This window comes from Malaclemys terrapin, chromosome 5 (assembly GCF_027887155.1).
Source record: "Malaclemys terrapin pileata isolate rMalTer1 chromosome 5, rMalTer1.hap1, whole genome shotgun sequence".
Lineage (NCBI taxonomy): Eukaryota > Metazoa > Chordata > Testudines > Emydidae > Malaclemys > Malaclemys terrapin.
In genome coordinates this window covers 127,090,228-127,103,021 of record NC_071509.1, presented here as the reverse complement: position 1 = coordinate 127,103,021, position 12,794 = coordinate 127,090,228, and the positions used below count along the sequence as shown (strand labels likewise).

The window sequence follows — 12,794 nt, the reverse complement described above, 5'->3', positions numbered from 1 at the left end:
CCAGAGTCTGGCACCAGCACCATGAGAGTTCATGAAAATGTTACATTTCTTCTGGGATGAAGAGATCCTCAATAGCTGAACACATCTTTATGAAACTTATTCAACATAAGAATAGCCATACTGGGTCAGACCAAAGGTCCATCTAGCCCAGTACTCGGTCTTCCAACAGTGGCCAATGCCAGGTGCTTCAGAGAGAATGAAGAGAATAGGTAATCATCATGCAATCCACCCCATCAAACATTCCCAGCTTTGGGCAAACAGGCTAGGGACACCATCCCTCTTTCCAACAGATTTTGCAATTTAAAGCAGATTTACCCAGTCCCTTAATGGTCATCACAAATACACATGTACATATGCTGGACATGGACATTAGGTAGAAATGTAAAAGTGGTTTATTTCTCTTTCTTGTAGACTCTCTGGGACAAATGTTTAACAGACCACCCTTAAGGCTTCCTCAACATTTGTAGGCAGATTTATTCGCATGGCAAATTGGTCAGTTACATGTAGTTTCTGGATTTGCCTAAGACTTTGTGCAAGTGCTGAGGTTTGGCCCTAAAAAAAAAAAAAAAAAAAATCTGTTAGCTAGCACTCAGACAGGAAACTAAAACCTACTTCTAAAGCAGATCAGTAATTTATTTACTGGCTTTGAAATATTGGCTCCACCTCCTCAGTATCTACTGCCCGTCCATTAGTCCTTCCCAGAAGGTCAGTAAGAGTAATATCCACTTTTATAAATAGGATATTTGCATGCCAAGAAAGGACACCATCAAGGTGAGTTGTCCTAATTCCCTACAACAAGTTATCATGTGTATGTTAAATTGAGGGGAAAACAATCAGTAAAGAAACAGATGTGTATTATGCTTCCAGGTATGCACAACAGAAGCAGGAAACAACCCCCCTGCCCATCCCAGATGAATCATAGAATATCAGAGTTGGAAGGGACCTCAAGAGGTCATCTAGTCCAACCCCCTGCTCAAAGCAGGACCAATTCCCAGCTAAATCATCCCAGCCAGGGCTTTGTCAAGCCGGGCCTTAAAAACCTCCAAGGAAGGAGACTCCACCACCTCCCTAGGTAACGCATTCCAGTGTTTCACCACCCTCCTAGTGAAATAGTTTTTCCTGATATCCAACCTGGACCTCCCCCACTGCAACTTGAGACCATTGCTCCTTGTTCTGTCATCTGCCACCACTGAGAACAGCCGAGCTCCATCCTCTTTGGAACCCCCCTTCAGGTAGTTGAAGGCTGCTATCAAATCCCCCCTCATTCTTCTCTTCTGGAGACTAAACAATCCCAGTTCTCTCAGCCTCTCCTCATAAGTCATGTGCTCCAGACCCCTAATCATTTTTGTTGCCCTCCGCTGGACTCTTTCCAGTTTTTCCACATCCTTCTTGTAGTGTGGGGACCAAAACTGGACACAGTATTCCAGATGAGGCCTCACCAATGTCGAATAAAGGGGAACGATCACGTTCCTCGATCTGCTGGCAATGCCCCTACTTATACAGCCCAAAATGCCGTTAGCCTTCTTGGCAACAAGAGCACACTGTTGACTCATATCCAGCTTCTCGTCCACTGTGACCCCTAGGTCCTGGAGCCCTGGCTGCAGCAATACATGCTCTTACCTGCCACTCTACTGCCTCAATCAGTCCAATCTAGATGAAGCTTCAACTGGTCCAGCATGATGGACAAACTCCAGACAGGATTACCTTGGCAACAGCTTATTAGGCCACATTCAACACACTGCAGTGTCTTCCCATTGCAGGATTTGCTTTGCCATCCTAGCCCTAATCTATAAAGCCCCAATAATGTGAGCTAGATCAGGGGGTCTCTGCAACCCTTCAAGAATACACCAATTCATACAAGAAAATATAACTGACAGAGCTGGGGGGGGGGGGGGGGGGGGGAGGAGGGGAAACCACACACACACACACACACACACACACACACACACACTGCACAAGTTACACTTCCCTCTGGAGCCGAGAGCCCTCGCCTGTGGAGCATCCCTCTGCTGGAGATCAGGCAGAACCGATATATTTTACAAAATAAAATGCTGGAACATCCTTGAAGGCCTGCCCCCAATAGAGGACAATGGGGCAAACTTCACAATACATCCCATAGGGCTTATTTTCTATACAACAATGAAGAATTTTTTTTTCTCTTCAAATAATGGTATTAGCCACCTATATAAAGTACTACAGTGATGGTTATTTTAGTCTTGGCTAGGGTAGATACATACTCTGCAGCAGTTGGACATGGCACCAGCTGCACAATTACCTAGTGCTTCTATTTTGTGAATTACACTGGGGGGCGGGAGGGGGGAAGAACAGAATGTGATCCTTCATTTGGGGGAATCACAGCTTTCTAGGCCAGTGAGCAAATGAGTCAGGTGATCTCAGGTTCCTGTGCATGTATGGAAAGGGCACATGCATGTATACAAGGAAACTGATGTCTGCATGAATATGTTCTGCTTCACCCCAACCCCCCCCCCCCCCTACTTCTTTTTGCTGTCCAGCATCTTGAGAGACGCACACAAACAATGCTGAACCATGCAGGTCAGGACCTCAGACTGGTAGTGATATAGCATAGTGATTATGAAGCATATAATTACAGAAAATTAAAGTTACAGTTTTTGAAGGGAGTAGCCAAATCAGGGCTAATGAAACGGAGTCAAATTAACCAGACATGCATACCTGGTTGGATGGTCTCTACACTATGCAGTTTAAGACCCTCTATCAAGACTTCCCAGGTATAAATGCCAAGCACTGGAAAGAGGAAGAGTTCTGATCTTAGGTTGAAATAATCCTGGGAAATGTAGTTCAGCAAGGGACTACAATCATTTGAATTAGGTGAATTGCAGCATCAAGTCTGTTCTATTATCCTGAGCTACAAGGTCTCAGAACTACTCTACCATAAAAGATCCCACATTCCTTCTGCCTTTGAAGAACATAATTAGGGCACTGACAAACATTTAGCACCAGATTTTCAAAAGGCTAGAATGGTGGGAGTTGGCAGGTATGGAGCACTTTTGAAAGTCTGGCCACGTCACTAAAGCATCCAAAGGGGATCTGAGCTCTTGAAAATGTGGCAACAAGGGATCAATTCTGCTACAACACACACTTAGTATCTTACTAAGAAAGTTCCCCCTGATTTCAGTGGGATGACTCATGGTATGAAAGTACTGCTCACTGACAGTAAAGGAGAGAGGAAGCCAGCCCTTAATGCACAGAATGGGCCTTTTCTAGTGTGGAGTTTATTTATTGTTCCATTACAGCACAATCTATGTGGAATTTAGAAACAAAAACAAAAAAAAAAAAAAATCCAAAAATCAAACAACCCACAACCAAATTTGGGCTAGGCCAAGAGGTAAGTAAATTCAAATCTTAGCAGCACAATTATTTATATGACTTACCAGCAATATGTATCCCATCCAAAAAAGAAGTACCAAGTAGGCAATCTTTGATTTCAGTTTGTATGAAATTTCTTCCGAAGGGCCTGGGGAATATGGAAGTAAAATTTTCAAAAGTGCAACCTGGAGTGATCCCCCCTCATCTTAACCTTGTATCCAATATGGACAAAGTAAATCACTTCATGTTAATTTGCTGCTGAAAGAATCCCTTCTGCAGATGGAGATCTTACAGCACATGTACTCACACAATATAAAAGTAGCCGAGGACAGTCAATCATTTACCATTTGTCAAAGGTGCTATCAGCTAGATGTAGACTAGGGCTGAGATACAGTGCTTGCCATTAGATATAGGAAAAGAGAGAGTGGAGAAGGAAAACTACTAAAGTGTATTTGTTTCAGATATGCTACAGTTAAAGGAATGTAAGCAAGAAAAGCATTGTAACAGGGTTTACTCACCACCACACACTTCCTCATGGCCAAGCATGGCATCACAGTATCCTTGTGGGGTAGCAGCCCTTATCAACAGTCACTCTGGAGCTGTGGTGGTTTCTTTCAGATAACTCATCCCTCCAGGGCACAGTCTTTAGCCCATTCCTTTGGGAGTCAGCTATACAAACTAAAGTTCAAAACTATCTTAAAAGAAATAAAAAGCTTCCAGCCTCTCCACAGCTCTTCTTCAGCAAGGTCACATTCAGACTGCAGCCCCCCCCTGGACTTAACTACCCTTGTACACTGCTTCCTTGGGGCTAGTAGGGAAATCCAGTCCCAACCTCAATTCTGGGTTACAGCCCAGGGCCCTGGACTACACAGCTAAGTCAAATCATCTACCCATATTGCAGTTTTCCCTGCACCATTTCCTTCCTTACCTCTTTCCTTCCCTTCTAGGTCTCCCAATCTGTTCCCTGGGTACTTACTCAAGGCCCTGCAGGCACCTTTTGACTCCCTGCATTCTCTTTGCTCCAGCCCTTCCTCAGCTGGGCCCACTCAGTAGGTAAACCTGAAATCACTTAATTTCTCTCAGGTGGGGCCCATTCTGTAATCAGGGCTGGCTTCCTCGGGGACTCTTTATTATTATCTCAGAGCGCTGGATGATCTCTGAGAGTTGGTCTCTCTCTTTCTATATATATATGAATTTTATTGTCAGGCTTTGGCTCTGATCCTCTTACACCAATCACTGTAACTGACTTTTACTCTGGGTTATCTGTTTTCTTTTCATGATATTGGGCCAGCCAATGGTGCCATGCTGCATTCCATGAGCTGAGAATCTGGCTCATTATTCTCATGTTGGGCCAGATTCTGCCACCGTTATGTTGACTAGTACAATACCCCACAAGCAAGCCCCATTGAAATCAGTGTTAGTAGAGTGAGGAATTACTCAGTGTGAGTAGGGGTGGCAGAATCTTGCCTATTATGTCTAACTATTCTTTCTACATGTAGCAATGTAAATTAAAGGCTGTTTTCTAAAGATTACACTTTTAAAAGTAGATTTTCTCCCTGCCTAATGCAGCTGCCATCTTGTCCTTAAGATGCAGCATGTTACAGTCACTGTGTTTTTTCTGTCATGGAAAATTTTTCTTTGTTCTGTCTTTGGGCCCAAATCTGAGAAGTGCTCAGCACCCACTAGTTTAGTGGGAGTTCAGGGTGATCAGGACCTTGCAGGAAGTGGTTAGTGTCTCTTAGGGGTAGGCCCTTTCTTTGATGTTTTCCCTTGACCTGAAATGAAAACAAATCTAGACCTAAGAGTATGTTTTACTCTGTGAGTATGAGCATGAAAAACATCATTCCTGTGACATGGAATCACCTTTGCCATAGCTTGTGGAGGTTCTTCACCTTGTGTAAGATTTTGTGTTTAGGTAACAACTATAGCACCTTTCTCTTGTCTATTTATGTCCTTCTGCTTGTACGTCAGTCTGTGTTGTGATCCTGTGTGTCATATCAGCGCACTTACATTTTCTCATACATTATACAAAGAAGTATCTGACAGATGTTCAAGGAGCAGATTTATACATGGGGAGAATTGATGCATTCTGACTTGCATATTTAGTATGTTTCTGAAAGTCATAAAATTTCAACATAGAAGATAGTTTAACATTTTATTATTTTGCAAATGTCAGTTGAATACATGCTGCAATTATCTGTGCATTTGACCATCCCCAGCATGAACACATAGTCAAGGAATTGAAAACTATCACCCTGCTAGATATGAAATTGTTCTTTTGTGAAAGGAGTTGTGCTGAAGGGTTGCCACGTTGTCAGAAGTTCAGATGAAGATAGGCCAAGATGAGCTTGTCTCTTAGCCCCTCAAGGGAAATTAGGATTACAGGGGTTTAGTTGATGGCCCTTACTGGTTATCTAGCACAGTTTTGGTCTAACAGGGAGATGAAGCTGTCTATAAAAGGAAAAGTACAGGCAAGCTTGACACAGAGCAAGAGAGAGGAAAAGAAGGAGAAATGATGTGGGAAATATGCCATGAATTTTGTTGTGGTGCCATAATTGTTAGATGAACAGTAGAAGTAAGGGAAATCTAGAAGATAATTATTTAGACCTAGTTGGAATGTCTGTTATTTTCTAAAAGGTATTTATGGACTGGACAACCCAACAGCATTTGGCATTTTATAAAACCCCTAGCTTCGTGAAACAGTTTTTATGATGGTGGCAGTACAAGAAACATAAGAGTGTCTGGTAGAATGGAGAAAACATCCTCCCCAAAACAAAAATGATGGAACAATAAACTGGGTGCCTTGTATAAATATACAGGGATGAACATGAAGAAAAAAGACACTAAAGATTGTGAAAAGAAACCACCACAGGAAAAATATGTATCTCACTTTCTGTGTTTTTTGACAGATGGGATATGAATTTGCTCCATGGTTAAGAATCGAAAACAGATCCAAAAATTGGTAGGTATGCTTCTGCCAGGTCCAGTTATAAAGTTATATAGCCAAAATCCCATGAGCAGGTCTAAAAATGGGATTTTTTTCCCCCACAAAAAGAGTCGGCGCCAGCCTTGGCCTTGCTGACTTTCTTGGTTTCCTATAGATGCCAACAGACTTGGCAACAACTGTCTATTTGGATGATCTACATCTGCTTTTTCTATCCTATGCTTTTCCCAGGTTAATCGTTACTGATGGGGAGTTTACATAAAGCCTCTGAAGATAGTATGTAAAAGTGAAGAGTTAAAATGGCCTGCTTGAAGAAAGGTTACATCACGTTGCTTCTATGCTTTGGCTGGGCCAATATTTTTCTTGCCCATTCTTTCAAAGTAAAGTGTTTACACTTTATATACTAACCTCTAGTGTTTTTATTAGAGCAATTTTCCCTCTCAGCAGGTCATCCAAATTTGAGAATTATAGAAAAACCATGATGCTACTTGTTTGTATTATAGTGTAATATATACCACCATTTTCAATGCTGTGTGGCACGTTATCGAATGCAATGAAGTACGGGATCATATCTGGGTTAGCCTCACTCCATATCGGTTTTGCAATTTTGACATCAAACTGATTTACCTTGGTGCTTCAGAACAGCTAGTATGCACTCTGATTGATCTTGGCTTTAGAATTTGGCAAGGAAAAGAGGTCAGACAAAGGATAAAATAAGATGGCATGGATATGGAATTGACAATTTTGCCATTAGTCAAACAAGCATCATTTTGTTCATTGTGCAGAAGATGACAATTATGTATTAGCAACTTGGAATGCACCAGCTGGTGCATAGCTTTGCTCCCTTGTTGGTGAACCACATTTCCTTGGGCAATGTAGTAGTGTGGGGTACCTGGACTGCACCTTTTGACATTATCTTGAGCACTAGATAGATACCCTGTACTTGGGGAAAGGATCACTACACGTTATTCTGGCCCTGTATCTGCCTAGTCCTGAGAAATCCCAAGTTATTGCTTTTAGTTAGGTGCAGTGCTTGGTTTCCATTGCTATTAGTCATTGAACTACCCTAATTATCTAAGAATCCAGGATTGTTCATTCTAATCCGATGTGTTCAAAACATTTGGTTGAAAGTTGTTAATAAAGATTAAGAACAAATCAATACTCGGGCTTTTTTTCCTTAAGCTTGAGGACATGCTATACATTGTACATCTTAAATTCATCTACTGCTGCTTATCTACCACATATCACCACTGCTTATGACATTAGAAACAACTTGCTATGGAAGTTATGAGGTTACAGAAAAGGGAATGCAAATATCCCTAGCAAGAAAATGAGGCAAGAAACAGAGAACACATGGGGCCAACTCTCATCAAAGCTCAAAAATCTGGCTTTGGGTGGACTATTTTGCCCCTTAGCCCGCTGGGTTGGCATGGAATAGCTGCACCAGTGCTCTAGTGGTAGAGACGAATGGGGTTCCTATACACCTCATACATTGGTTGTCACTTTCTGCAGCACAGACCTTTCTAGTGGCTGCATCTGCAGCCCTCCATTCTGTTGCAAAGAAAGGCACGACAGGGTCCAAGGGGCATAGAGACTTCCCAGCACACACCCTGCTCTCAGCTGTTCTGCTTGTATTCTGGTTTGGTATATAAACAGAGGATAGGGCAGCATGTGTGACTTAATAGAGTGGTTGATTAGTTTCTAAAATGTTTGGGAGGTTTTCTACACTAGGAGGTGCCAGCTTTCATTCTTTTCCACAGCAAAACTGAGGAAAATTAAAGGACATGTCATCTGATCTTATGAGGTCTTGCCCAAGAAAAGCAAGTATGTCTTAGACCACTTCACCTTTTTACATTGTAAAGACAGTCTCCCTTTGTACAGCTTATAGCCGGTCTAGAGTATCTTCTATCCTGAGATGCACGACTGAAGGAGATAGGCCTGGGAAATACTTCAGTAACCGCAACACATTTTCAGTGTGTATATTTTCCTCACAGAATGTGCTTGAACTGTTTTAAACATTTTGCTCAATTTTACAAACGGTGGTTACAGCTTTACAAAAGGAAATATGATCTTACATATAATGTACATGTACAATGTAGCATGTGCACTATAAAGTAAAGTTTCCTGGCCAATGCAATGTTATAACAAACATATACATGTGGTACTCAGTTATGGCTCAAAGAGTGGGAGGGGGAACTGCACTGCCTGAGTGGTGGAGGTATAGAACGTCACACCAGGAAAATGTTACATTTCTTCTGGGAGGCTTAGATCCTCAATAGCTGAGCACATCTTTAGGAAACTTGCGGCCAGAGGCGGCACTGGCCTTGCGGCCAAGCAAGTCAGTATGTACAGCTTTCCTCTAGGTGTCTTCTTAGGGAAAGGACCCAGAATATCCACAACTACATGCTGAAATGGAACCTCAATTATGGGGAGTGGGTGGAGAGGGGCTTTGACCTGGTCTGTGGCACCTGGGAGCCATAGAAACACTTCCTCAAAGTCTAATTTCTTCATTACCCCTATAGTGCAGAGGAGAACCTCCTGACAACCATTCCATCACATTGTGTTTAAGCTGTGCTACGTGGAAGAATCTTTTAATCTACTTAAGAGCCATTTGATATTATCCATCATCTATGAATTTAGGTCTTCCTGTGGGAAAGCCAACCACAGGTAGATAAAAAGGGAGGAAAACACCACTAATACATCCCCACTTAAGCTCACCTTTATCATCCCACTAGTAGACAGGAGGAAATAGTTGACCCGATGACTTCTGCACAGAACACAAAATCTTTCCACACAAAGCGCCTGAGTGTCTGCATCACTTCTAGGGCTTTGTCAGACCTGCCTTCCGGTCCTTATCAGCGTGGTTCCATTAGAGCAGGGGTTCTCAAAATGGGGGTCAGGACCCCTCAGGGGTTTGTGAGGTTACTAAATGGGGGGTTGCGAGCTGTCAGCCTCCACCAAACCCCACTTTGCCTCCAGCATTTACAATGGTGTTAAATAGATACAAAAGTGTTTTTAATGTATAAGGGGGTCCCACTCATAGGCTTGCTATATGAAATGGGTCACCAGTACAAAAGTCTGAGAACCCCTGCATTACAGCCACCCTGACAGGGCTACCCCAGGCTGGAACAATGGGTGCTGGGGGTGCAAAGCTTCAAGTAATAAGAGCGACCAAAAGAATAGTCTCATTCATATACTGGGTTTGCAGTTTTGTTCATTTGCTTTCAGTACCCCGCAACTTCTTCCCCTGGGATTTCACCCTGGTGTGGAATACAGATGCTCCACACCCCTGGAAAGTCATGGGAGAATGGGGAGCGTAGCCCATGACAATCTGAGGGCTCTGGTAAGACTGCTTTCTCTGCTTTGCAATTGTCTTTCAAAAATGTGAAGCTAAAAATCTCAAATTTCTTCTACAAGTGTAGGAAGACTTGAGAGACTCTAACCAAATTAATCATTCCACGGGGAGGCAGGAGGAAATAGTGGCAGGTTTGTCCCCAGCTTTCATCGTAGAAACGGATGAGGCTCTGGCTTCCACAGAGAAAACAACGTCTTCCCACACAGACTTCATGAGTGTCTTCAACAGTTCTAGGGCCATGTGAGACCCCCACTTCGGGTCCCCAACAGCGTGGTTCCATTACAGCCACCCTACCAGGACGGTCACAGGCTGAAACTATGGGAGCTGGGGTTGTGCAGAGCAACCGACTGCATTGTTTCAATCATATATAGGGTTTGAAGTTTTGTTCATTGGATTTCAGCGCCCTCCGCTATAACAATGGTTCCAGCCCCTCTGGATAGCTATTAACATACAGGTTTACTGAAAGAGGTGATCTGGATTTCCTCCCATTACCCAGTATTTACTCTTTTAACTTAGCCTCTCCTTCTAGTATTAATATTACTTATTTCCCTCCCTCCTCAATATCTTTTCCTGGGACTTCACCCCGGTGTGGAATATTCATCCCAACACCCATGGAAAGTAATGGGAGAAAGTCTGCTTTCTCTGATTTTCAGTCTCTTCTATAAATTTGAAGCAAAAAAAATCTCAAAATTTCTTATAAAAAGTGTTTCCCAACTCTTCTTCCACTAACCAAATTAACATGCACAGAAATGTTTTCATGGTTTCTTCATGTGATTTTTCCTTTTTAATTTCAGCAAAAATAGTTTTCCTGTTGAATTAAAAACGCATTTCCCTGCCGTGATGGAAATTCCATCACAACACTCTGTGATAGGGCTTGAAATCTAGAAAATGAAATGTGACCACAGGAAGTGAAGAGAATTAAACAAACCAGAGGAGTATCCCTACCCAAGCCAAGGGGAAAGCAAAAAGACAGGGGACCAGCAAAAATGAACAACATTGAATTTGATTTTTAGAAGATTCTTTGAGTTATTCCATCCCAGACGCACACTTGTTAAAAATACATAGTATGACTTCTATTCATAATCTCCTTCTGACCACACTGTGAATCACAATCATCCATGTGGGTACCTCTCTAGCATGTTACTGATGCTCATCCTGTTTTATGAATTACTCTCAATTTTTCACTATTTTTCCTGCTACTTGGAGTGATCAACTGGACATGATATCCACACCTTTCAATTGCATCTATTCCTCAGCCACAGGATGTATATTAAGATCTGGAACTAAACAATGAGATAAGGTTTCATTTTCTCAGAGCACTCTATTTCCTATGGTTTACTAGAAGGAAGATACTGATGCTTTCTGCTGTCTACATTTTAAATGTGCTTTCTAAATTGGAGGAACTGGGTAAAGTTGAGATTTACCAACATGTTTGGGAGGCCTAACTCTTTACTTGCACCTTTACTTCTCCCATGCCTAGCAAACTTTAAATATTCCTAAACAATTTCTGTCTCTCAAATGAAGGAGGTTATGAATCAGAAGTGCACTGTCTCACGAATTGAGGTTCTTCTCCATATCACTTTGGAACTGTAGATGATCTTATTAAATTATGTGTTTAAATTAATTCACCATAAAAAGCTTGAGGTAACATGGTTGTGTATTATCATGGGTGATCAATTTCACAAAAAAAGGAAATGTGGTAAAAGAACTAGAAAAGAGCAAAAAAAAACAGAAAGAAAAACTCTGAAATCTTCAAGAAGGAAAATCTTGTAAATAGAAAGTGCTAGAAACATTCTCCAACCAAACACTTAAATTCAGAGACATAAAGGAAAGACACAGCAGTCTACGTAGACCCCTCAACAAACTCCAGGCTCAAAGTTCCACACAAAGAAAAGGACTGTATAGACATCATCAGGACCACCAGGTGTTTGCTGCATGCTTGTCTCGTACTCTCCACTGAAATCTCATCTCGGCTCTGTACCATGCTTCACTTCCAGCAGAACAAAATGAAAAAGAGAGCTTGGAGCTTCTGAAGAAAAGGAACAGAAATTTCCCCTCACAATGCATAAATGAAAGGGCAGCTTTCAAGCCCACTCAGGATGTTGTCTAACTTCCAGTGTCGCAAAAGGAGAATGCCAAGAGATCCTCCAAGAGATCTTCAACATCTTTTCAAAAACCTCACCCAAAGTGCCTGGGATGGGACTTCCAGAATCAGGTTCCAAAGTGGACTTTACCAGCAAATTCAGGGGCTGGAGGCATGTTTGAGAGCACAGATGAAGAAGGACTTAACCAACACAGAAAGGAAGGACCTCCAGCTCACCAGTCAAAGAGTGAAACAATACTTTCATGGGATAGATGCTTTCCTGAAAGAAAAGCCTGTGTGCCTGGGAGGTCATTTGCATGGAAATACCCAGCTGTTTTGTACTGGTTGACAAACTCACAAGAAGACTTAGTAACTAAGGTACAGTAGAAAACTTTTCCCTGCAATAAATGAATTAACATTAGTGTCAATTAAACAGCTGAACAGTGATAACGGATATCTTAGAACTCTGATTGTATAAGGCCTGATCCTTCTTATACAGGGTCAATGGCCAAATAGCAACTGATTTTCATGGCAGCAGCTTCAGGCTCTTCCTGTCCTCTGCTGGAAATGGATTTTCAGTTACGTGGATTTATTTTTCTGTGTTTCTACTATTATTTATTTTTGCACATCTTCACCATCTCCTACTTATCAGGTGCTGTTTGCATTAGATAATTGGCAGACCATGCAACGAAAGTAGACATATCTGGAATCCTTGGTCACCTCACCAGCTCTTCGGTCATCAAAGAATTATACTTCCTCCCCCACCCCGCACCTATCTCCAAAGTACTCTGACTTTTATGTATGTAGTGTTCTATTATGATCATGGTTGCTATTTATTAATCTGTCCTCATCTGAGCTCTTTCTTGTATTCTAAGGCTTGAGATGTTTCCTAGAGACATTTATAAAAAATATGAACATACCATAAGATTTGAGATTATTAGGGGTAGAAAAGATTTTCATTTAATTTATTAACATTAATACAATGGAAAATTTATTTTTTAACCTTTGTGTGTCAACCAATTCCTATTTCATTCCAGCTCAAGATACTGCCACTACTGAGGTTAAAA

At 41.8% G+C, this 12,794-nt stretch overlaps 1 long non-coding RNA gene and 1 pseudogene across 1 annotated transcript; one reads left to right on the top strand and one right to left on the bottom strand.

Annotated features, from left to right (window-relative positions):
• Positions 1-523: 523 nt before the first annotated feature.
• Positions 524-4,300, bottom strand: LOC128838706 (uncharacterized). The gene is made up of 4 exons (XR_008445245.1): positions 4,274-4,300; positions 3,864-4,023; positions 3,411-3,493; positions 524-552 (listed from the first exon to the last, which is right to left on the bottom strand). It is a non-coding gene; the product is annotated as an uncharacterized LOC128838706 (long non-coding RNA).
• A 1,441-nt stretch (positions 4,301-5,741) lies between these two features.
• On the top strand, positions 5,742-12,104 carry LOC128838535 (interferon tau-2-like; annotated as a pseudogene).
• The last annotated feature ends 690 nt before the right edge of the window (positions 12,105-12,794 follow it).